Source organism: Pristiophorus japonicus, chromosome 8 (genome assembly GCF_044704955.1).
Source record: "Pristiophorus japonicus isolate sPriJap1 chromosome 8, sPriJap1.hap1, whole genome shotgun sequence".
In the NCBI taxonomy this organism is placed as follows: Eukaryota; Metazoa; Chordata; class Chondrichthyes; family Pristiophoridae; genus Pristiophorus; species Pristiophorus japonicus.
This window is the reverse complement of record NC_091984.1, coordinates 124877903-124905122: the sequence shown is the minus strand read 5'-3', so window position 1 is coordinate 124905122 and position 27220 is coordinate 124877903. Positions and strand designations below refer to the sequence as shown.

The window sequence follows — 27220 nt, the reverse complement described above, 5'->3', positions numbered from 1 at the left end:
CCAGGCTTTTCGCAACCTTGGTGTCATATTTGAACCCGAGATGGGCTTCTGACCATATTTCCGATCCATCACTAAAACCGCCTATTTCCTCCTCTATAATATTGCCTGACTCCATCTCTGCCTCAGCTTATCTGCCATTGAAACCCTCATCCATGCCTTTGTTACCTTTATATTTAACTATTCCAAAGCATCCCTAGCCAGCCTCCTATCTTCTACAAACTTATCATCCAAAACTCTGCTGCCCATCTCCTAACTGGCATCAAGTCCTATTCACCCAACCACCCTGTGCTCGCTGACCTACATTGGCTCCTGGTTAAGCAACGCCTCGATTTTCAAATTCCTCCATGGCGTTGCCCCTCCCTATTTCTGTAATCTCCTCCAGCCCTACAGCCCTCTGAGACATTTGCACTCCTCCAATTCTGGCCTCTTGTGCATTCCCGATTTTAACTGCAGCCATGCTTTCAGCTGCCTCGGCCCTAAACTCTGGAATTCTTTCCCTGAACACCTCTGCCTCTCTTTCTTCCTTTAAGACGCTCCTTAAAACATATCCTAAAATCTCCTTATGTGTCTCGGTGTCAAATTTTGTTTGTTAATGCTTTCGTGAAGCGCTTTAGGACATTTCAGATGCTAAATAAATGCTGTTGTTTATTTGGAGAGTGGTACTTGAATTTTTTCCCTTCCTTTTTCTGTTGGCGCCCCCTCACTTTCATTGTTGAGGGGCCCCACTTAGTGTAGCACCCTCTTAAATGGGTTTTCTTTGTGACATGCACCACCTACAGGCAAAAAAAACACACAGGGAAAATTTTCCTGTGCGCATTATTTCTAGCAAAACTGTAAACACATGTCTACAATCACATTAGAAGTAGGCGTCATCTAAACTCTTCCTGCCATGTTTATGAAATTGCTAACACAGAAATCTTCCCTCACGGTGGCACTCTTATGTAGAGTCCAAGAGAAAAGCAGAGCTGTCCACATCAGGGAAATGTTAAGAGCGAGATTTTTGTTCTCAGATTGAGATGCAGATTGAAAAACCGTTTAAATACATGGAGCTGTGTTTATTTTTCAGCACAAGATACATGAAAATAGTACTACATTTTTAATGGAGAATAGACCAACAGTCAGTGGTCAGTATTGGCATGCAGGCAAAATAGAATCTTTCCCAGATCCCTCTCAATAAATAAGGCTGCAATTAGGAATTACACCTGACACGCAGTGCAGTGCTTTTAAACAATCTTGCGGCTGATCTAATTGCAGCACAGATGGGAGGCAGGCCTGAAGCTGGTTTATCGATTGGATTAACTGCCTAATTCCCAACAGCTAAATGGAATATTACGTCTGCTAGCTCAAACCACAGTCGGAAACTTGTTGCATTAAAGTGCCAGTGTTTTACGCGTTTAAAAAAAAATTCCAAGAATAAAGTGTTTTAATAAAACATACACAAAGAAACCTTCCAGATGCTGCATATCCAATAGAACTGACCACTAATTCAACAAAAAAGCAGTATGACAAATGCTCATTTCTCTCTTATCACAGAAAAATCATCCTAAAGGGACATCATAGAATTTCCAGCACAGAAACATGCCATTCAGCCCAACTGGTCTATGCTGATGTTTATGCTCCACACAAGCCTGTCCCTACCACACTTCTTCTAACTCCATCAGCATAACCTTTCTCCCTCATGTACTTATCTAGCTTCCTCTAAAATGCATCTATGCTATTTGCCTCAACTACTTCTTGTGGTAACACATTCTAACCATCTCTGGGTAAATAAGTTCCTCCTGAATTCCTTATTGGATTTATTAGTGACTATCTTATATTTATGATCCCTAGTTTTGGCCTCCCCACAAGTGATAACATCTTCTCTATGCCTCTCCAATTAAACCCTTTCATAATTTTGAAGATCTCTATTAGGTCACCGCTTAGCCTCTTTTCTAGGTTGCAAGTAATGTGGTGCTGCCATTAAGGCCTCCTTGACCACATTCAAAATGGCTGTTGGATGATGCTGTTCCACGTTTGGGTTCTTTTACCCAGTTTACAATAGATATTTTTTGGCTTCCATGTTTCAGATTTCTCACAGGTAAAGCCTCAACTCTTTGTGCTCTGGTAAGTGTTTTCACTCCCCCTCACAGTTAGCTGAATTTCACAGAGTGCCGGGGAATACTGCAGCCACCGGCCTTCACAGGAATAGTCTTAAGTGAAGCTATCTTTTAACCCATTATGCGCTGTGATAGCAATAAAGAAGCTAACAGCAAGCTAAATACTAAGACAGAAATATTTATTTTTTGTCACAGACAAGGAGTGCAGCAAATGACCCCGTGGCACTGAGTTTGGAGGCCATCCTCATCAGTCCAACAGTGTTGTCGACAATGGGATAAATCCTGGCTGTGAAATTTGCAATGGTGAGCTGTAAGTCAGGCACTACCTTGCGCCAAAACATGACCACGTGCCCACCACGTGGGGTACCACAGAAAACTATGGCAATAACATATCCTTCTCTTTTACTTTCTTGTTTTCCCTGGCTTCCTATTTTTGTTTTGTTCTGTCTCCCTCTTTTCTGTACATCTCTTTCCCTCTTCATAGCCTGGCTGACTTTTACCAATACTCTGGTTTTATTTCACCTCCTGACCATTCTCTTGCTTAGTGTTACCAGGAGGCAGCAAAAAGCAAGAGAAATGCCAGGAATTACTGGTGCAAGCAGGTGTGAAATTGTGATCGTGAGGAGGGAGGGCACGAGACTCCCGCTGAATGACTTACTGTGATGCAAAGAAAATCACAGAAGCTTACAGCGCAGGAGGCCGCCATTTGGCTCATTGTGGCTATTCCTGCTCTTTAAAAGAGCTGTCCAATTCGTCTCACTCCCCTGCAATGTTTTCCTTTTCAAGTATTTATGCAATTACCTTTTGAAAGTTACTATTGAATCTGCTTTCACACTCTTTTCGGTAATGCATTCCAGATCATCATAACTTGCTGCTTTCAAGAAAATTCTCATATCCCACTCCCCCCACCCCGGTTCTTTTGCCAATTATCTAAAATCTGTGTCCTCTTGTTAGCGACCCTCCTACCAGTCGAAACAGCTTCTCCCTACTCCATCAAAATTCTTCATACTTTTAAGCCTCTTGATTAAATCTTTCCATAACCATCTCTGCTCTAAAGAGAACAATCCCAGCTTTTCTAGTCTCTCCACATAACTGAAGTTCCTCATCCCTGGTACCACACATTTTAATGCACCCTCGACTTACTTATTTGATGGTTTCCCAGGACTTCTATTATCACACTGGACCTGCTATCTGAATAAATTCACTGAGCAATCAGTGGAGCTGATAGAATGCGCTGATAGTTCTCCTACACTGATCAGTAATTACAGATTATTACTGAATAAACTTAGTGATTACATCAATCATTAATCGCTCATTGAGTGTGTTAGTGCATCAATTATATAATCTCGGCAGGCACTTCATTGCAGTACTGAGGGAGTGCTGCACAGCCCAGAGGTGCCATCTTTCGGATGAGACACTGAATCAACGCTCCTTCTGCCGGTTCTGGTTCATCAGATGGGTGCATTTGAAGAAGAGCAGGGAGTTCTCCCAGTGTCCTAACATTCCTCCTTCAACCATCACTGAAAGCAGATAAGCTGGTCAATCATCTCATTTGTACGATATGCTGTGCCCAAATTGCCTATATAACACACTCCAACCTCTGTCGTCGAGCTACAGTATGCGGACACCTGCGCCTGTGCAGACACAGAGGCTGAACTCCAGGACATAGTCGACGTATTCACCGAGGCGTATGAAAGCACGGGCCTTACGCTAAACATTAGTAAGACAAAGGTCCTACACCAGCCTGTCCTCGCCGCACAGCACTGCCCCCCCCAAACATCAAGATCCACGGCGTGGCCCTGGACAATGTGGACCACTTCCCCTATCTCGGGAGCCTCCTATCAACAAGGGCAGGCATTGATGATGAGATCCAACACCGCCTCCAATGCGCCAGTGCAGCCTTCGGCCGTCTGAGGAAAAGAGTGTTTGAAGATCAGTCCCTCAAAACTGTCACCAAGCTCATGGTCTACTGGGCCGTAGTAATACCCGCCCCCCTGTATGGCTCAGAGACGTGGACCATGTACAGTAGACACCTCAAGTCGCTGGAGAAATACCACCAGCGATATCTCCGCAAGATCCTGCAAATCCCCTGGAAGGACAGACACACAAATATTAGCGTCCTCATCCAGGTCAACATCTCCAGCATTGAAGCACTGACTACACTTGATCAGCTCCGCTGGGCAGGCCACATAGTTCGCATGCCAAACACGAGACTCCCAAAGCAAGCCTCTACTCGGAACTCGTCCACAGCAAATGAGCCAAAGACAGGCAGAGGAAACTTTACAAGGACACCTTCAAAGCCTCCCTGATAAAGCGCGACATCCCCACTGACACCTGGGAGTCCTTGGCCATAGACCGCCCTAAGTGGAGGAAGTGCATTCGGGAGGGCGCTGAGCTCCTCGAGTATCGTCGCCGAGAGCATGCAGAAATCAAGCGCAGGCAGCGGAAGGAGCGTGCGGAAATCCAGGCTCCCTGCCCACCCTTTCCCTCAACGACTATCTGTCCCACCTGTGACAGAAACTGTGGTTCTTGTATTGGACTGTACAGCCACCTAAGAACTCATGCTGAGTGGAAGCAAGTCTTTCTCAAACCTGAGGGACTGCCTATGATGATGATGATGATGATGATGATGATGATATAACAGTGACACTTGATTGGAAGTGAAACAATGTAGAATGTCTTGAGGACATACCATACTGCCAGTTCCTTCTTTCTACTGCCAGCAGAAGAGACAACATAAACCTCATTGTGCCCAAATGATACAACAGACAATATGACCCAGGACTGATTGCCAGATAATAACTGTGGGCTTTAGATGTTGGTTATGTAGCAGATGATCTTCACTTTTACAATTTATGTCACCTGAACCTCTCAATGGGATTATAGCCTTGTATTCTCTCTCCTCGGCATTCATTCTTAGACTGCATATAGAAATATTTGAAGCTCTTTGATTTGAATACATCCTATAAATCACTTCTAGATATACATTAATCTATATATAAACCAACTGAAACCCCTCAATTATATTAGATTTTATAAACCTACATCTGCATTATTCAATGTTTCACTCACTCCCTGACTTCCATTTGATATGTTAACTATCTGAACCTCTCTCCCCTTTTTGTGATTTTACAACACCATCTTAACCCGTGTGTGTGTTAAAGCAAATGTTGGAATAAGTGTTAACCTAGAATCATACAGCACAGAAGGCAGCCATTCGGCCTGTTGTGCTTGTGCTGGCTCCTTGAAAGAGCTATCCAATTAGTTCCATTCTCCTGCTTTTTCTCCATAGCCCTGCATATTTCTCCTTTTCATGTATTTAAACCTGTATGTGAAACGTGTAGACAAGTTGAACGCATCTAAAAAAAAATGTTTTCAATATTAAACATCAACAGAAAAACTCAATGGAAATGATGGAGAAAAATTAAATCATTGTTAGGTCTACATGGCAGTCCTCCAACACTGCAGCTCAGAAACATTATCCTCACACTGGTCAATAACGTATTAATAATGATTACTCTCAAGGATGTGGTGCTTTTAATAATCAGTGCTTAATTTAGAATCTATAAACACAAAATGTTGTTTCATAAACTCATAATTTGTCTTGGTCACTCAGTTGTTCATTTAAAAATATATATATATATATTTGCTCCCCAACAGCTTCCAGAGTCAAATGCTCAGCAGAGATCTTGGACAGCAGGCATGGGTGTTGTAGAATAATTGATAGTTAAGGGGCTTACAACAGATAATCCCCTTTGAATAATCACAGGGATGCAGCTCGCAAAGTTGTGGCAGACAAAATGCCAACTGCAGGAGGCTGTGGTCCGATCATTCAATCCAAGCAGATCTTTTCCTCCAATCCAGGGCTTAAAAAAAAAGTGAGTGAAGTTCATTGGTAAAGTACTAAACAGTAGAAGTGTGTGATTTTCAACCCCTCCCCTCCAACCCGCAATAAATGCAGATTTTCAGAAACTATTGGGAACAACACTGAGTTTGTAAACTGATGAGAGGCTGCTGAGATAAAGCACTGAATGCAGCAAGGTCCTTACTATATGATCTATCCGAGGTTCTGAAATGACATCTCGGTTGGCAATACCCAGTTGCATGTTTTATTGTGCAGCTTGTTGATCTGAAGAGTTTTGTGTATGTGTATGTCTTTTTAAAAAAAAACGGAATCGATTTACTGAGGTAGAGGCAGTCCAGTCTCATATTTTTTTCAGAAAATATTATTTTGGGATACGGTATATGAGAAATTTGAGACATGATAAGTGGTAAGTGGAGCAAGCTTGCGAGGATGACGACTTTGGACTAATGGTTCCCCAAATGTTTTCCACCATTGGGGGTTTTCCTCAGCTCATACCTGGTTCTGTTGTAGACTAATGGATAGAGATTGATTGCCATATTAGTCAATAACTCCATTATCGCCATATTGTGCGACAACCAGGATGGTACAAGGCAAATAAGATGCCTCTTGATCTTTTTCATCTAGCAATGCCTATGTTCCTATGCGGTTGCTTAATCACTAACTCCAGCAATTCATACACTTTCACGACAAATAAAAACTGCAAGAGTCCACTTGACTTTTTTTTACTTGACTTCCACTGAAAAAATGGAAGAGCAAATGCATGTATGTTACTCACCCTGATTGAAGTTAGATATACAAGAACATGCGGCAAACCAGACTCCCCACCCACCCTTTCCTCCAACGACTATCTATCCCACCTGTGACAGAGACTGTAATTCCCGTATTGGTCTGTTCAGTCACCTGAGAACTCATTTTTGGAGTGGGAGGAAGTCTTCCTCGATTTCGAGGGACTGCCTATGATGACAAGAACATAAGAATTAGGAGCAGAAGTAAGTCTTTCGGCCCCTCGAGCTTGCTCCGCCATTCAATAAAATCATGGCTGATCTTCTACCTCAACTCCACTTTCTTGCACTATCCCCAAATCCCTTGATTCCCTTAATATCCAAAAATCTATCTATCTCTGTCTTGAAAGACTGAGCCTCCACAGCCCTCTGGGGTAGAGGATTCCAAAGATTCACCACCCTCTGAGTGAAAAAGTTTCTCCTCATCTCAGTCTTAAATGGCCGACTCCTTATTCTGAGACTGTGACCCCCGGTTCTAGGCTCTCCAGAAGAAACATCCTCCCTGCATCTACCCTGTCAAGCCCTTTAAGAATTTTGTATGCATAAATATATCCTGTCCCCACATGCTCCTGTTGCTCATCATTGGAGTGTGTGCTGGGATGCATTATAATATATATTCTCACCCACACAACACAAGTTAGTGATCTAGTTTTGAATCCAGATTTTATTATTGCTCTACTGTCACAATGGGCATGTTAACAGTACTCAGAGCTGTGTAATCCGGGAAAGGCAAGGCACGGCACAGATCAGTTGCTATGGGGGAGGTGGAAAGAGAGGAATGCAGAAAAATTAAGGAGATTTTTGGAGCAATGTCTTTCTTTGTGGTTCTCCACGTGGTTCAATGACAAACTGGAGGATTTATATCCAGCTGTACTGAGTTAGCTGATCTCAGGCTTGGTATTAGTAGAGGCTAGCAAGAAAGAAAAAGTCAAGGTTCCCACTCATGATCGTTATCTGGTGACTCCTTTTGCACAGTGTACTTGTGTGGACATCAGCCCAGCTGTGATGCTCCCACTGTTGAACACTTTGCCGTCATTTGCTGTGTGAGCTCACTCATAAAGAGGCACCATGTTCAGGCAAAGCAGAGAGAGAGAATAAAAGAACTGCATTTTAATGCAACAACTACAAAAATAACTAGACTTAAAAATGCATAGTGGCGTTGAAATTTGAATATGAACCCAAGTCACATCACGCAACTATCACCTCCCTGGTACATTTGCTGAGAAACGACTCCAAGTTGTTGTGTCCAATGGGTAGAGTTTCCACTTTAGGTGCCATCGTCGATTCTGGCACAAATTGCACTCATTTTGAAAAGTGTTTTCTCCTCCCTCTCGTTTCTCCTCAAACTCATTTGCATATTGCTGAACCAAAAAGCTGCCAGGAACCAGTGCAATTGGGCAGGGTTTTGCAACAACATTTTTTAAAAAGAGAGAAGAGGGGAGGGGAGAGGAGGAATGGGGGCCGGGGGGGGGAAAGAGAGGAGGAATGGGGGGGGGGAAAAGGAGGAGGAATGGGGGGGGGGGGAAAAGAGGAGGAATGGGGGGGGGGGGGTGGGAGTTCGCTTATTTCTGCCACATTGTCAATATTAATTTCATAATGACAAATCTCAGACACTGTACGATGCAATATGCTTTCTACTAGCTCCCCTCAATGGTGGTAACTGGTGTTTATAGGAAGATCAGCTGAACAATGTTATATAACTTTAAACTGCTGTAGAATATAAATATACATCTTTTGCACACTAAAATTATACACTTAAGAATGCAGACAGAAGAAAAATCCCTTCAAAACTATCAATGGTTAGGAAAAGCCACTGAAATAAGGCAATTGTCACTATCGTCTAAAAAGCCATGTGTTTAATAATTATTTGTAATTATCTGCAGAACTTCTAACTTTAATTAAATATCTACATAAAAAAGGATTAATATCCCTGAAACTGGAAAGGTACTTCACTCCTGAAAGGAATACAATAAAAAGAAAATCAACACACAATGTGCACTGTGAAGGATTTCTACCTGTATTTTTAACCCAACACCTTGTCCTGGGAATATCTTTGAAACAGTTACCAGCAACTGAGTGCAGACCTTTGATGCAGGGAAATGAAAACACACTTGAAGCATACATCACTTACAGACACTGTTGGGAGCTTGCTTTCCCCAATTTAGGTCGATATGGGCACAAATCTCAAGGGACAGTGGCCTATAATCTGCATCAATGCTTGTGTAAAAAGTATGGATATTGATTTCAAAATAATTTGCCCTGCCTCGTATCCAGCAATATCAATTACTTTTAGGGCTAGGTCAGTCATAGTGCATGCTTAAAAACTGACAAATATGAATAATACTGAACGACAGATCGATTGAGCATAAAGGTTCTGTAAATTTGACCCACACTCTCCTGGAAATCTCAAACTTTCCACTGGACTCGAGACAGCATTTAATGCCTTGGCTTGGGAAAGGGTTAAGTTGCAGTCGCTGTCTAATAGTATAAGGTGCTAAAAAAACATTTGCAATCTCAAATCTTATATACATTTGCTGCAGGGGAGTCCTGACAGAATTGATTTTATTTTATCTTGCCAAAGAATAACTTAATAGGGATTTGATCTTCTCAAGCAGATGAAACATTAAACTAAAAGATTGCGAGGGATGGGGAAAGGTGTAAAATGTAGCTTTAAAACAGGAAGTGTCACTGAAAGCAAATACTGTCACTGACAGGTGCAATCCAAAAGAGTTCCTTGCTGATCCACACATTTTGTTTAAGGTTTTAGATTTTCAATTATTGTCTGCAAAGAGTTGGATAATACAGTCCAGATCCTTAAATCCAGCTCTGATCTGTCTCTAAAAACTGACAAATAGCATTCCATCAGGGATTCTAACGGGATTTGATCAGAATTGATGTTAAAAATGATGTAATGCTCTAAAACCTGAGAGCTATATGCACTGCTTGCTATGGTATGAAGCCACACGATTAGGAAGGACCCTGGTTTGTACAGAGTTAGCCCATCCAATTTGGGGCAGCAATAGGGGTATTTGCAATTGGTCAGTGGGGAAAGGAAAAAGCAACTAGGATTGCCATTCCTGATCATTATTTAGTGCTCCTGCTGGAAAATACATGTTTGCGGGCAGGACCAAGGTTGCTGATGATCTACAAGTCTGCTTGCGCTTGCTGTCTGAGTTGTAACATGATGACTGGAAACTTGGGTGCAGTACCAGGACAGTGCTCATTGAACAGTGCCCCAACAAGAGTCAGCACTTTCAGAAGAGGGGAGATAAACAAAAGACTCCTCTGCAGATTAGGTAATACAAGTGAGGTCAATTTCAGTCCATGTGAAACTGAAACAGGATCTGCTTAACAGTGATATATTAGAGTTGATGTTAAAAATTCCAGTAACTTAAAGCATCTCTCCAATATCCCCACGGTGTGATATGATACAGGTTTCTCCTTGCAATGCCACCACAGCCAGGTATTAAGCATATTCCAGGTGTATGCATTTTTTCCTCAACCATCAGCCACAAATATTCCTTAATCAAGGCTTACTATTCCAATGGTAGCTACGCATGTCTTAAGATATTGATACCAACATGCTACAGGAAGCACCACAATTATTTCACGGTGCTTTAATGGCGATAGCGCAGACCTGATATGATACTTATGGGTTCAGGCCAACTACCTCGAATTTTGAGAGAAAGTGATGCCCCAAATGGACTGTGGTACGATGTGGTGTACCTTGACTTCAAAAAGAATCTTGATAAAGTTCCATGCAAAAGGCTACTAATTAAACTCAACGCTGTGAGGATGCAGGGTTCACCTTGGGAAGGGATAAGAAACTGGCCAAAGAGTAGGAAACAATGAGTACTTTTAGAGGAGTTACGTCAAGAGTGTGGGAGAGGGGAGAATACAGAGTGTGCTGCCTCAGGGCTCAGTGCTGGAACCACTAATGTCAAACTAGGAGGGAAAGTAGAAAATTGGATGAGAGCGCTCAGAAATTAGAGAATTAGTTGGATAATATACGTAAAAGTGGGCAGAGCAATAGCAGATGAAATTTAACTCCGACAAATGCAAAGTCATAGGCAGTCCCTTGGAATCGAGGAAGACTTGCTTTCACTCTTAACATGAGTTCTTAGATGGCTGTACATTCCAATACGAGAACCACAGTCTCTGTCACAGGTGGGGCAGATAGTCGTTGAAGTAAAGGGTGGGAGAGACAGGTTTGCCGCACGCTTTTTCCGCTGCCTGCGCGTGATTTCTGCATGCACTCGGCGACGAGACTCGAGGTGCTCAGTGCCCTTCCTCCACTTAGGGCGGTCTTTGGCCAGGGACTCCCAGGTGACAGTGGGGTGATGCACTTTATCAGGGAGGCTTTGAGGGTGTCCTTGTAACGTTTCCACTGCTCATCTTTGGCTCGTTTGCCGTGAAGGAGTTCCCAGTAGAGCGCTTGCTTTGTTAGGAAAAATAGACAACACAAGTACTCCATGAAAGGTCTTGAAATCGCTCAGGATGAAGCTGAGACTCAATGTTCAATATTGTTCAGTCCGCAAGCGTGGCACCCAAGCATCTGGTTGTTTGCCATTTTAATTCTCCACCCCACTCCCACTCTGACTTCTCTGTCCTTGGCCTCCGAGACTGTTCCAATTAAGCTCAAGGGAAGCTCGAGAACAGCACCTTATCTTTCGATTAGGCACTTTACCAGCCTTTTCGGACTCAACATTGAGTTCAACAATTTCAGACCATAATCTGCTCCCAATTTTTCAGACAGCAGGTGCTGGGAATGATTCTGCTGTTGCCATTTACAACTCAAGATCTATCTTTTATTTCTTTACCTGTTCCATTATCATCCCATTTTGCCATGCACCATCATCCCTTTTATCATTTAATCATTCCACCCTATCACAGACCTTCCCTTTTGTTCTTCCTTCCCCTCCCTGTCTGTCCATGCCTCTTATAACCTGTTACATCTGTAACATTTTCCAGTGCTGACGAAGGGTCACAGACCTGAAACATTAACTCTGTTTCACTCTCCACAGATGCTGCCTGACCTGCTGAGTATTTCCAGCATCTTTCGTTTATATTTCAGATTTCCAGCATCCACAGTATTTCTGTAGCAATGCTAAACATGTCCAACCAATGCAGAACAGCACTCATCAAAGCCAATAGGATATTGAACTATAGAGCTAAAACAATAGAACCTAAGTTAGAAGAGGTAGTGATCAAATGTTGTAGTGCTAGGTCAAACTGTACGTTGAATACTGCACCTCGTTCTGGTTGCCTAGAAACAAGTGAGATATTCAAGTGCTGGGGCAGTGCAGAGAAGAACCATGAGGCTGGCTGATCCCCAGTGTCAGGGATCTGATTTATGAGGAATGACTGCAGAGAGTTGGGCTTCTCAGCCTATAAAGGATGTGTCCGAGAGTTGATGTTAACATAAGAACATAAAAAATAGGAGAAGTAGTAGGCCATTTGACCCCTCGAGCCTGCTCCGCCATCTAATAAGATCATGGCTGATCCGATCATGGACTCAGCTCCATCATCATAATAGGCAGTCACTCGGAATCGAGGAAGACTTGCTTCCACTCCGAAAGTGAGTTCTTTGGAGGCTGAACAGCCCAACACGAGAGCCACAGACCCTGTCACAGGTGGGACAGATATTCTTCAGAGGGAGGGGTGGGCGGCACTGATTTACCAGACGCTCCTTCCGCTGCCTACGCCTGACCTCTTCACGCTCGCAGCGTTGAGATTCGAAGAACTCAACCCTCCCGGATGCACTCTCTCTACTCAGGGACGTTTAAGAGTCGTGAGGCCTATAAAAGGCCCAACAGTCGGGGAGCGGCGCGGTGAGTCGGAAGGCCAGCTGGTGCAGCTGCAGGGAGAGAAGGCAAAAAAAGTAGAAAGAAATCGAAGGGTGACGTCACAGCCAAGGGGGTAAGTGATTGGCTGGTGATTGATGAGTAGTTTTTCTTTTTCTTTTTCTTTATCAGTAGGTAACCTTTATCATTGTTGCCAAATTAAGTTAATCTAGGGGTTAAGTCATGGCAGGAGAGCTCGGACACGTGTCATGCTCCTGCTGCGTTATGTGGGAACTCAGGGACGCTTCCGGTGTCCCTGACGACTACATGTGCGGGAAGTGTATCCTGTTGCAGCTCCTGACAGATCACACTGCGGCTCTGGAGCATACGCGATGCCGTGAATAGCACGTTTAGTGAGTTGGTCACACCGCAGGTAAAGGTTACTCAGACAGATAGCGAATGGGTGACCAGCAGGAAGAACAGTGGAAGGAAGTTAGTGCAGGGGTCCCCTGCGGTCATCCCCCTCCAAAACGGATACACCGTTTTGGGAATTGTTGGGGGGGGGGGGGATGACTCATCAGAGGAGGGCAGCAGCAGTCAAGTTCATGGCACCGTGAGTGGCTCTGCTGCACAGGAGGGTAGGAAAAAGAGGAGAGCTAGAGTGGTAAAGGATTCTATTGTAAGGGGAACAGATAGACGTTTCTGTGGCCACAATCGAGACTCCAGGATGGTATGTTGTCTCCCTGGTGCAAGGGTCAAGGATGACTCGGAGCGGCTGCAGGACATTTTGGAGGGGGAAGGTGAACAGCCAGTTGTCGTGATGCATATAAGTACGAACGATATAGGTAAAAAACGGGATGAGGTCCTAACAAGCTGAAGTTAGGGCGCTAGGCGTTAAATTAAAAAGTAGGACCTCAAAAGATAGTAATCTCAGGATTGCTACCAGTGCCACGTGCTAGTCAGAGTAGGAATTGCAGGATAGCCAAGATGAATACGTGGCTTGAGGAGTGCAGAAGGGAGGGATTCAAATTCCTGGGACATTGGAACCGGTTCTGGGGGAGGTGGGACCAGTACAAACCATACGGTCTGCACCTGGGCAGGACCGGAATCAATGTCCTAGGGGGAGTGTTTGCTAGTGCTGTTAGGGAGGGGTTAAACTAATACGGCAGGGGGATGGGACCCTATGCAGGGAGACAGAGGGAAGTAGAATGGGGTCAGAAGCAAAAGATAGAAAGAAGAAAAGTAAAAGTGGAGGGCAGAACAACCCAAGGAAAAAATCAAAAAGGGCCACATTACAGCCAAATTCTAAAGGGGCAAAGTGTGTTAAAAAGACAAGCCTGAAAGCTCTGTGCCTCATAATAAGGTGGACGAATTAACTGCGCAGGCAGCAATTAATAGATATGATATAATTGGCATCACGGAGACATGGCTCCAAGGTGACCAAGGCTGGGAACTCAACATTCACGGGTATTCAACATTCAGGAAGGATCGACAGAAAGGAAAAGGAGGTGGGGTAGCGTTGCTGGTTAAAGAGGAAATTAACGCGTAGGAAGGAAGGACATTAGCTTGGATGATGTGGAACCTGTATGAATGGATGGAGCTGCGGAATACCAAAAGGCAGAAAACGCTAGTGGGAGTTGTGTACAGACCACCAAACAGCAGTAGTGAGGTTGAGGACATCATCAAAGAAGAAATTAGGGATGAGTGCAATAAAGGTGCCGCAGTTATCATGGGCGACTTTAATCTACATATAGATTGGGATAACCAAACTGGTAGCAATACGGCGGAGGAGGATTTCCTGGAGTGTATTTGGGATAGTTATCTAGACTAATATGCCGAGGAGCCAACTAGAGAGCTGGCCATCCTAGACTGGGTGATGTGTAATGAGAAAGGACTAATTAGCAATCTTGTTGTGCAAGGCCCCTTGGGGAAGAGTGACCATAATATGGTAGAATTCTTTATTAAGATGGAGAGTGACACAGTTAATTCAGAGACTAGGGTCCTGAACTTAAGGAAAGGTAACTTTGATGGTATGAGACGTGAATTGGCTAGAATAGACTGGCGAATGATACTTAAAGGGTTGATGGTGGATAGGCAATGGCAAACATTTAAAGATCACATGGATGAACTTCAACAATTGTACATCCCTGTCTGGAGTAAAAATAAAATGGGGAAGGTGGCTCAACCGTGGCTAAGAAGGGAAATTAAGGATAGTGCTAAATCCAAGGAAGAGGCATATAAATTGGCCAGAAAAAGCAGCAAACCTGAAGACTGGGAGAAATTTAGAATTCAGCAGAGAAGGTCAAAGGGTTTAATTAGGAGGGGGAAAATAGGGTCTGAGAGGAAGCTTGCTGGGAACATAAAAACTGACTGCAAAAGCTTCTATAGATATGTGAAGAGAAAAAGATTAGTGAAGGCAAACTAAGTCCCTTGCAGTTAGATTCAGGTGAATTTATTATGGGGAACAAAGAAATGGCAGGCCAGTTGAACAAATACTTTGGTTCTGTCTTCATGGAAGACATAAATAACCTTCCGTAAATACTAGGGGACCGAGGGTCTAGTGAGGAGGAGGAGGAACTGAAGGAAATCCTTATTAGGTGGGAAATTGATGAGATTGAAGGCCGATAAATCTCCGGTGCCTGATAGTCTGCATCCCAGAGTACTTAAGGAAGTGGCCCTAGAAATAGTGGATGCATTGGTGATCATTTTCCAACAGTCTATTGACTCTGGATCAGTTCCTATGGACTGGAGGGTAGCTAATATAACACCACTTTTTAAAAAAGGAGGGAGAGAGAAAATGGGTAATTATAGACTGGTTAGCCTGACATCAGTAATGGGGAAAATGTTGGAATCAATCATTAAAGATGAAATAGCAGCGCATTTGGAAAGCAGTGACAGGATCGGTCCAAGTCAGCATGGATTTATGAAAGGGAAATCATGCTTGACAAATCTTCTAGAATTTTCTGAGGATGTAACTAGCAGAATGGACAAGAGAGAACCAGTGGATGTGGTGTATTTGGACTTTCAAAAGGCTTTTGACAAGGTTCCACACAAGAGATTGGTGTGCAAAATTAAAGCACATGGTACTGGGGGTAATGTAGTGACGTGGATAGAGAAGTGGTTGGCAGACAGGAAGCATAGAGTCGGGATAAATGGGTCCTTTTCACAATGGCAGGCAGTGACTAGTGGGGTGCCGCAGGTCTCAGTGCTGGGACCCCAGCTATTTACAATATACATCAATGATTTAGATGAAGGAATTGAGTGTAATATCTCCAAGTTTGCAGATGACACTAAGCTGGGTGGTGGATGCTAAGAGGCTGTAGGGTAACTTGGACAGATTAGGTGCGTGAGTAAATACATGGCAGATGCAGTATAATGTGGATAAGCGTGAGGTTAGCCACTTTGGTGGCAAAAATATGAAGGCAGAATATTATCTGAATGGTAGATTAGGAAAAGGGGAGGTGCAACGAGACCTGGGTGCCATGATACATCAGTCATTGAAAGTTGGCATGTAGGTACAGCAGGCGGTGAAGAAGGCAAATGGTATGTTGGCCTTCATAGCTAGGGGATTTGAGTATAGGAGCAGGGAGGTCTTACTGCTGTTGTACAGGGCCTTGGTGAGGCCTCACCTAGAATACTGTGTTCAGTTTTGGTCTCCTAATCTGAAGAAGGACGTTCTTGCTATTGAGGGAGTGCAGCGAAGGTTCACCAGACTGATTCCCGGGATGGCAGGACTGACATATGAGGAGAGATTGGATCGACTGGACCTGTATTCACTGGAGTTTAGAAGGATGAGAGGGGATCTTATAGAAACATACAAAATTCTGTCGGGACTGGACAGGTTGGATGCAGGAAGAATGTTCCCAATGTTGGGGAAGTCCAGAACCAAGGGACACAGTCTAAGGATAAGGGGTAAGCCATTGAGGACAGAGATGAGGAGAAACTTCTTCACTCAGAGTGTTGTTGATGCCACTGCATTGGATATATTCAAGAGGGAGTTAGATATGGCCCTTACGGCTCAGGGGGTCAAGGGGTATGGAGAGAAAGCAGGAGAGGGGTACCGAGGTGAATGATCAGCCATGATCTTATTGAATGGTGGTGCAGGCTCAAAGGGCCGAATAGCCTACTCCTGCACCTATTTTCTATGTTTCTACAGCCCTGTAGACCATGAGCTTGGTGGTAGGTTTGAGGGCCTGGTTTTCGAACACTCTTTTCCTTAGGCGGCCGACAGCTGCAGTGGCGCACTGGAGGCAATGTTGATGTCAACAAAGGCAGACATTGATGTGGAGATAAGAGGCTCCCGAGGTATGGGAAGTGGTCCACGTTGTCGAGGGCCGCACTGTGAATCTTGATGACTGGGGGGGCAGTGCTGTGCGGTGAGGACAGGCTGATAGACGACCTTTGTCTTACGGATGTTAAGCGTAAGGCCCATGCTTTCACATGCCTCGGTGAATACATCGACTCTATCCTGGAGTTCAGCCTCAGAATGTGCGCAGACGCAGGCGTCGTCCGCCTACTGCAGTTCAACGACAAAGATTTAAGTGATCTTGGACCTGGCCTGGAGGCGGCGTAGGTTCCACTCCAGCGGGGAGCTTGTTGACAGTGAGGTGGAGCATGGCAGCGAGGAAGATTGAGAAGAGTGTTAGAGCGATGACGCAGCCCTGCTTAACCCCGGTTCGGACGTGTAATGGGTCTGGAACGGATCCGCTGACCTTATTGAATGGTGCTGCAGGCTCAAAGGGCCGAATGGCCTACTCCTGCACCTATTTTCTATGTTTCTACAGCCCTATAGACCATGAGCTTGGTGGTAGGTTTGATGATCACGGCCTGCATGTCATCGTGGAGCAGGCGAAGGATGCTGACAAACTTTTGGGGGCACCCAAAATGGAGGAGCACACTCCATAAGCCTCAACTCAGCTCCACTTCCCTGCTCGCCCCCCATATCCCTTTATTCTTTTATCGCTCAAAAATCTGTCCATCTCCGCCTTAAATATATTCACCGATTAGATTGTTAAGGGTACAGAAAAAGTTAATTACTTTTAATTAAACAGCAGGACTGCAGGAGTAAAACTTGGGGACCCAGGTTTAAATTTGTCGATGGTCATTGTATGACTGATGTCAATGAATTCTTCATCTCACAAATAGGGATCAATGTGTGGAATAGACTTCCAGTTAGAGTCAAGGAGGCAAAACCCCATGAAATATTTACGAAACAATTGGATGCTACATTGGGGGGGGAATATTAGGATCTCGCTAGATGGGTGAATTAAGACAGGGCGAGTTCAAGCACAATTATCTTGTGCTCATAATTTGTCACCTCAAGTTTCAGGCACCATAACTACCATAAACGACAGGCCTGTAACCACATCATCTCATAAGAAGGTAACCCAAGTTTGGATGGGTAAAATCTCTAATTACACTGCTGGGTGTTATTTCATAATTGGACACAGTTTAAAGATTTCACACACTTAATGCTTTACTGAAATCCTGGTGACAACACTCCGATTTGACTTGTTCTCCAATCATGTATCCCTATATTGTGGGATCTAGCCTTCATTGATTATCACAATCCTCTTTAAGACAGTCGTTGTACCTCTTATGCAGTGCTCTGTGACTTTGTTTGCCTTTTTTTATCTGGGAGCTTTGCATTTCTTTCTCCCTCCGTTTATCACAGCTTCATTGAAATGGTTCTGAACCATTTTATTAGGATTTACCCATACCTTCCCCCACCCCCACTACAAAACATATATCACCTGTCGGCATATCCCATAATATGGTAATGTCATTTACCCAGCAACTCGCCTTTTGATTCATTTTGCATGTAGAAAACCCTCTTGTGTGTCTAATCTTGTGAGCCAATAGAGACTGCTCCAACACAGCCTGTGCTGATCTTGTTAGGTTCTAATAAAAATGTACTATAGCGTCCTCTGCTTTTAACTCACTAACAGAGTTGGGTTTCCGTGACACAAGCAATGCAAGAACATGAATGGCTGTTTTACTGCGCCGAGTAAATAGCTTAGTCCTGAGGATTTGTTTTTTATTTTTGACTAACCCATCAGCCGCGGGGTCAGATTTCTTTTTTGGATCATGAGCTAATGCTCTGTGCGAGGCTTGATGGAATCAGGGAAATTGGATTGTATCCACATTTAGTGGCCCCATATAGTCATCCTATTACTGGAACAGCTACAGAAAAACCTTTCAAATGCTAGAAAATCGTCTTGTCACTGCAAAAAAAACCAAACAGTACAAACTGTTTAATCCCCCAAGTGATGTTTTAAGTAATAAAATGACAAAAATATATTGCTTGCGCTGTAAATCTAAACACCACAAAACCAAAAACTCTTAACTCTGACCTCAAGAGTTCTCCCTGCACTGCACCAATTTTTAGTTAGAATTATCTATATAACACAACTATTTCTCCACCTCATGCAAATCAAGATAACTGGGGCTTGAACCTCAACTATCAACGTGTAATTTGCTTACAAGAGCCGTATGCTCCATGTTTACTCACCATCTATGGTTCTCTAATTACTCAGCTCCCCAGAGACCATCACTCCACGCACCACCCACTCTGCTCCCCACAGACCGTGACCCAATGCACCACCCATACAGTTCCCCACAGACCATGACCCAGTACACCACCCACAGCTCCCCACAGACCGTGACCCAATGCACCACCCACACAGCTCCCTACAGACCGTGAGCCAGTGCACCACCCAGTCTGCTCCCCTCAGACCGTGACCCAGTGCACCATCCATACAGCTCCCCACACACCATTACCCAGTGCACCATCCACAGACCGTGACCCAGTGCACCATCCACAGACCGTGACCTAGTGCACCACCCACACAGCTCCCTACAGACCGTGACCCAGTGCACCACCCACACAGCTCCCCACAGACCATGACCCAGTGCACCACACACTCTGCTCCCCACAAACCGTGACCCAGTGCTCACCCCACACAGCTCCCCAGAGACCATCACTCCATGCACCACATACTCTACGCCCCAGAGACCGTGACCCAGTGCATCACCCACACTGTTCCCCACAGACCGTGACCCAGTGCACCACACACTCTGCTCCCCACAGACCGTGACCCAGTGCTCGCCCCACACAGCTCCCCAGAAACATGACCCAGTGCTCGTCCACACTGCTCCCCATAGACCATGAGAGAATGCTCCACCCACAGTGTCAAAGGCCTTTCTAAGATCAAAAAAGACCATGTATAAGGGCTGGCACTGCTCCCTGCATTTTTCCTGCAGCTGTTGCACTGCAAAGATCATGTCCGTTGTGTCCCGTGATGGGACAAGATTCGCACTGTGATTCTGGGAGGAGCTCCTTGGCCACAGGGAGAAGACGGTTGAGGAGAACTCTAGCGACAACTTTCCCCAGTGGTTGATAGCAGGGAGATTCCCCTGTAGTTGCCGCAGTTGGACTTGTCCCCTTTTTTAAAGATGGTCACGATCACTGCATCTTTGAGATCTCCTGGCATGCTCTCCTCTCTCCAGATCAGAGAAATTAGGTCATGTATTCGCGCCAACAGCGCCTCTCCGCCATACTTCAGCGCCTCAGCAGGGATTCCATCCGCACCCGTAGCCTTGTTATCTTGATCAGCTTCGCTGGGCAGGCCACAAGATTCGCATGCCAGACACGAGACTCCCTAAACAAATGCTCTATGCGGAGCTCCTTCACGGCAAACGAGCCAAAGGTGGGCAGCCGAAACGTTACAAGGACACCCTCAAAGCATCCCTGGGTGGAGAAAGTGCATCCGGGAGGACGTTGAGCTCTTCGAATCTCAACGCCGAGAGCGTGAAGAGGTCAAGCACAGGCAGCGGAAGGAGCGTGCGGCAAACCAGCCCCACACACCCCTTCCCTCGGCGAATGTCTGTCCCACCTGTGACAGAGTCTGTAACTCTCGTATTGGATTGTTCAGCCACCTAAGAACTCACTTCAGGAGTGGAAGTAAGTCTTCCTAGATTCCGAGGGACTGCCTATGATGATGATGCTCCACCCACATAGCTGGTGGTGTAAGTTGCTACTCAATTGTAAAACACTTTGCAGAGCAGAGTCATCTAAAGCTTCCACTCCTCTGTATACGTTTAATATTGCTTAAATGGAAGGGTAAAAGGATGCTTAAGAGCAGTTCAATAAAAATACTGTCAGACAGCAAAAAACACTTTCATGTGTGACAGAAGTATTGCAGTCTAGCCCCCAAAGAGTAAATAAGCCTTAAGATGTATGAACTATAAATCACATAGCATTTCTGATATGACTGTGAAAACTAATCTGCCAATTAAATGTACAGTAACGGAAGCCTATGAATTCATTACAAGGCAGTTATGCTAACAAAGGGAGTTCAATGATCCAGTGAAGGCGTACATCATCTGCACCTCAAGACTGCCATAAATGACCTGAATTTCTTTATTGTAAAACCACCAAAAATGTTATAAAAATTAAGCAACGAGGAGTGATTTTGTCACCAGTTTAAAGCATAGTCAAAACTCACCTACAACTAAATGCTATCAGCAATCGGAGCAAGAATAGCAGTATTAATCTTCAGAATAGCCACAGAAGTCTACCGATTTATTGTTCCTTCTGGTGTGTCATTACATTTCATGGCTGAATGCCCTTTGTTGTACTTTTTTGGTGCATTTCCATTTACAAAACGGTCTTGAGCTTATGTTCAGGCACAGTTCTATAAACAAATCTCTACAATTTGATTGTTCCATGAAATGCCTGACAGCATGTAGAAATGGCACCAGATAAAGGATATTCTATTAAGAGGCCCTGGACTGGTAAAAGAATAAATTTCACAATGTTTTAAAATGGAAGGACGGATGGCAGATTAATAAATTGGATGATAGATGGGTCAGAAGATAAAGCGATGAATGGCTGACAGATAGCTCAGCCAATTCTATCTACTTAATTAAAATAAAAATGTATATATTTTTTTTTTTAAAAGGAAGGAATTTATTTTGCAACGGACTGAAAAGCATATTGCGATATTGTTGTGCACAATGTAGGAAATAATGTAGAAAAGAAAATCAAGTAAATTTAATATTAAAAAGACTCTGCTCCCCGATGGCTTAGTTGGGATGTACTGCTCGTGAATAACTGTATCCTACAGACTAGGAGCTTCCCAGGTTTTACATAGACATAGAAACATAGAAAATAGGTGCAGGAGCAGGCCATTCGGCCCTTCGAACCTGCACCACCATTCAATATGATCATTGCTGATCATGCAAATTCCTGCTTTCTCTCTATACCCCGATCCCTTTGGCCGTAAGGGCCACATCTAACTCCCTTTTGAATATATCTAACGAACTGGCCTCAACAACTTTCTGTGGTAGAGAATTCCACATGCCCACAATTCTCTGAATTCTCATCTCGGTCCTAAATGGCTTATCCCTTATCCTTAAGACTGTGACCCCTGGTTCTGGATTTCCCCAACATCAGGAACATTCTTCCTGCATCTAACCTGTCCAATCCCGTCAGAATTTTATATGTTTCTATGAGATCCCCTCTCATTCTTCTACATAGAATTTATAACACAGAAACAGGCCATTTGGCCCAACTGGTCTATGCCGGTGTTTAAGCTCCACACGAGCCTCCTCCCACCCTACTTCATCGAATGTAACCTTCTATTCCTTTCTCATATTTATCTAGCTTTCCCTTAAATGCATCTATGCTATTCGTCTCAACTACTCCATGTGGTAGCAAGTTCCACACTCTAACCACTCTCTGGGTAAAGAAATTACTCCTGAATTCCTTATTGGATTTATTCGTGACTATCTTATATTTAAGATATAAGATGGCCCCGAGTTTTGGATTCCCCCACAAGCAAAAACATGTTCTCTACGTCTATCCTGGTCTGTGCTGTGTTACCCAATCTCAACAAATGCAGTAGTTCTCGACCTAGAATTGTCCTCAGCAATTAGGGAGGTGAAAAAAAAAAACTGAATCATGGACCCTGGTTGCGACTGGCCAGATCTGATTTGCATCCAGGAATTGCAGAGATTATTTAATGCTGGACCTACATTTCCACACGTTCTTTAATGATTACTTTTCCGGGAGTCAGGCACCATTCCCCCATGAATCCTTCCTCTGTTCTAACACCTAAATTTTCTTCACTTTTTCTCCTCCATTCAAAAAGGTAAATTCGGTTGAGGTAAGGCCACTCAGGCCCACCCATCCAGACAGACCCTACAATCTCCAGCACAATGCATCCAATTGTGCCGGCAACAATTCCAGGGTTTTTGCATTCACTACTTCTGCCAGGGTTCTATTTTTGAAAGTGATGACTCGTGTTGGAATATGAGGTGCCAGTAGTTCTTGGATACCTTGACAAGTGGCCACCCTTCAAATGCGAACCTAGGCAGTGAGCGTCGACAGGCTATTAGACCAGTCCTATCCTCAGCTGGCATTCACACTTCCAGGTGAACAGCAGTCAGGAGTGGGAGCCCTGGCCGGTTCTCCTTGTAGGAACACTGAGGCCAACTTCAGTAATCCCCTCACAGCTATTCTGTTTGAGACTGACTGACAAACGACCATCAGTCTGCTCTGTATGGGTCAGTGTCACACCACATGGTGCACAGCTCATTGCCCTTGTTGTCACCTGGCTGACTCTTGCGAGGGAGAACCTGGTGGGCCCCTTCTGAAAAGGAATATCATAAATAGAAAGGCAAATGCATTTAATTACATTATTTGTGAAACATGAATGTTTGTCAGTTATTAAACTAAGTAGAAATAGCTGTTCCCTTAACCAACCTCCTGGAATTAACTGTGCAAGTCCTCTGTCTGTATGTTTTCCAAATAACACAGCCTCAACGTGACAAAAGCAGCTTCCGGGAAGAGCTGCGGACAGGATCGTTTAACGAAACAAAATAACCTGTTCCTTCTCTCTATGTGGCATCTAACTTGTAGGGACTCGTTTCTTATACCACTTTTTAATGTGTTTCATAAATATATGTGCAGACCCAGAAGATTAACTAACTCAATACTTAAATGGATTATCAGAGATAAAATACTGGAGAAGTTCAGGTGACGTCGTAAACTATGACAGTGAAGTTCAAGCAGTTTATGATTGTCATTTCAAACAGACTATAACACCACTGAATACACGTCTAGATTTTTACCCTTTATAATCAATATTTTATTTAAACTGACTGTGAGCTTTCTAATTCCAGTTCTAACTTGAAATTTGAAATAAACAAATCCCGTCTAGGCCTCGCTCCTCCCCATCTCTGTAACCTCTTCCAGGCTGACAACCCTCCGGGAACTCGGCATTCCTCCAATTCTGGCCTCTTGTACGTCCCCTATTTCCTTTGCCCCACCATTGGAGCCCGTGCCTTTAGCTGCCTAGAACCTAATCTCTGAAACTTCCTCCCTAAATCTCTCCACCACTGCCCACCTACTTAAGATGCTCCTTAAAACCTGCCTCTTCAACCAAGCTTTTGGGCACCTGTCCTGATATCTCATGTGGCTCCTGTGAAGCTCCTTAGGACGTTTTACTAAATTAACAACTTGTATTTATATAGCGCCATTAATGTAGCAAAACGTCTCAAGGCGCTTCATAGCAGTGTTATAAGAGAGAAAAAAATCAATTTGACACTGAGCCACATAAGAAGTAATTAGGGTAGGTGACCAAAGAGGTAGGTTTTAAGAAGCGTCTTTAAGGAGGAAAGAGAGGTAGAGTGTCGGAGAGATTTAGGGCGGAAGTTCCAGAGCTTAGGGTACAGGCAGCTGAAGGCACGGCCACCGATGGTTGAGCAGTTATAATCAGGGATGCTCAAGAGGGCAGAATTTGAGGAGCGCAGATATCGCGGGAGGTTGTGAGGCTGAAGGAAATTACAGAGATAGAAAGGGGCGAGGCTATGGAGTGATTCGTAAATAAGAATTTTGAAATCGAGGCGCTGCTTAACTGGGAGACTATGTAGGTCAGCGTGCACAGGGGTGATGGGTGAACGGGACTTGGTCCGAGTTAGAACACGGACTGCCGAGTTTTGCATGACCTCAAGTTTACGTAGGGTAGAATGTGGCAGGCCAGCCAGGAGTGCGTTGGAGTAGTCAAGTCTAGAGGTAACAAAGGCATGGATGCGGGTTTCAGCAGCAGATGAGCTGAGCTGGCGGCAGAGACAGGCAATGGGCGGTTTTAGTTATGCCACGGATATGTGGCCGGAAGATCACTTCAGGGTCAAATATAATACCGAGGTTGCTAACAGTCTGGTTCAGCCTCAGACAGAAGTTAGGGAGAGGGATGGAGTCGGTGGCCAGAGAACGCAGTTTGTGGTGGGGACCAAAAACAATGGCTTCGGCCTTCCCAATATTTAATTGAAAAAAATTTCTGTTCATCCAGTACTAGATGTCGGACAAGCAATCAGACAATTATAGAGACCGTGGAGGGGTCGTGAGAAGTATTGGTGAGATGGAGCTGGGTGTCGTCAGCATACATGTGGAAACTGACGAGTTAAAGGCATTATAAAAATGCATGTTGTTGTTGTCTGATTGTGATCAAACATGCCCTGATAAAAAATGGTTAATGTCTGCATGGTTGAATTATCACTGGCCAGGTAGATCTATTGCAACCAATATCAAATTCCTTTAAAAAAAGACTTATTTCAAATGAAAGATTTCCACAGTATCAAGTCCAGAAAGGATACATGGAGGCTGAGTTATAAGGTAGTAAACTTAATTGAGTGGCTCTGATGCAGTAAGTGACAACAGAGAAGCAGAAGCACTCAATTCAATGATTGCTTTAAATTCACTGCCAGACGTGTTATACAATTTAGTTTATTTTAAAAAGTAACACTTATTTTTGAATTTTTATTATTACGTAATGTAGGTGAAAGAGTAATAAAGGTGAAAGTGGCGCTGGACTTGTATCATGTCAGACCTTCACATCATAATGCAGTATCCCCAGGTTTTATTCAGCAGAGCGTTACTGCAAAAGGCACTATACTTAGGGCAACATCCTGAAAAATTCTTCCATGAAGTGCAATTTGTTGCCTGAGCACTGCAATTCTGCAGAAGTCTTAGTGGCTTAGAGAATCGGGGATCGGAGCAACAACAAATTACTTACCCCATATACGCACACACACACATATATATATAATATATTATAGACACAGATATAGATAGATATGGATATATGCAGACAGAAATATATATAGATAGATGAATGGGATAGCTATTAAAAAAAAAAAATTATTACCCCAGTGGCCCTTCAGTAAAGATTTAGTTATATTGATCGGCTTTGTGGTTTGGCTTATGCAATGACAGTTTTGATCGGTGCTTATTTTTAAAAAAGCAAAAGGACTTAAGGCAGAGGCACATCCCAAATATTGCTGTGGGAAATTGAAAGGGTTAATGCATTTCACACTCCACCAAGGTCACAGTCACACACACAGATGTGCACAGCTTCCACTGAAGAGCACATCCCTTGATTTCATGGTACTCCTGCTCCATGGTCAGATTCCAACCACAATTCAATTATGTGCGAACTCCTTGCCGGGCTCCGATAGTCTCCATGCAATGCTTCACATTTAGTGTGAAAATTACTTGACTGTCCCGGGGCCACAGGCTGTGTTAAGAGGATCAGGCAGGAGAGTGATCTAATCAAATCAGAGGAGCTCATTGAAGAAACTCCAGCCTGTTTCGTACCTCTTAACATTAACCTTGCCAATCAAAAAGCAAGCAGGAGCGTGCCTGTGCACATTAACTCCTACCCTGTCCTTGAACCAGCACAGAAACCAAACCAATAAGGCCTTCAATCCCTGTGCCAAGAGAGCCCTGGAGATACCTCCAATTCCATTAAAAGGACTCTTGAGAAAGGCAGAGACACCCTGAAGTGCAAGGTCTTGAAAGGAGCTAATACCATACACATTTATTAGTGCCACCAAAGGAGAACAAATTAAAGAGAACAGGCCATATTTATTGGCCACTGGCTATAACCCTTTCTAGCCTATGATACCAGTGGGTCAAATTCTTTCACTGGCTTACTTAAACATACATACAAGCATCTAGGGCATTCAAGGTTACCCAGTTAATCAAATAACTCAACACGGAGGTCCCAACCAATTAGCTACATGAATCAACTAGCTATTTCAGTACTGACTCAGTACATACCCTATACAATGTGATCCACTTATCATCATATGCTATTAGCCACAATATGTATTGCGAGATTGAGTGGGTTATGACACCAAGAGGAATTCAGCAAAAACCTGTTAACAGGCATGAGAGAGTAAGTAATTTTAAATATAACCCGAAATGCTAGAATGATAAAGTGCATTTTTCACTCTGCTGTATTAGGGAAGTTAAAACAAGCCTACTGCAAATAAGTTTCTCAAGGGATGAGCAGTTGAACTAAGGCAACTGCACCATACATAACCCAACATAAACTTCAATAACAAATGTTCGTATCGATATAATGCTGTGTTGTGTAGAATTCCATCTTGGAACATTGCTTCTCCTTCCTGCAGTGCATTTGGCTACAAAAGGAGCGGTGTGGTGGTGGCCCGGCACTCAGCGCGGCCCCAACCTGCGAGGGAACATCAGCGGCAGGTCGGGACTACAAAAGGAACATGCCACTGCAAGGTACAGCGTGAGCCGGTTCAGGAGAGCGACGACATTGAGGGCGACTGGACTGGATGTCACCAAAATCCAGGTCGCCGATTGGAGCGTGGGCAGGTACA

General features: G+C 44.1%; 1 protein-coding gene across 6 annotated transcripts in view; it reads right to left on the bottom strand.

Moving 5' to 3' along the window:
- Positions 1-27220, bottom strand: part of acbd6 (acyl-CoA binding domain containing 6) — a 227149-nt gene that overhangs the window by 34310 nt on the left and 165619 nt on the right. The gene's annotated exons all lie outside the window — the stretch shown is intronic.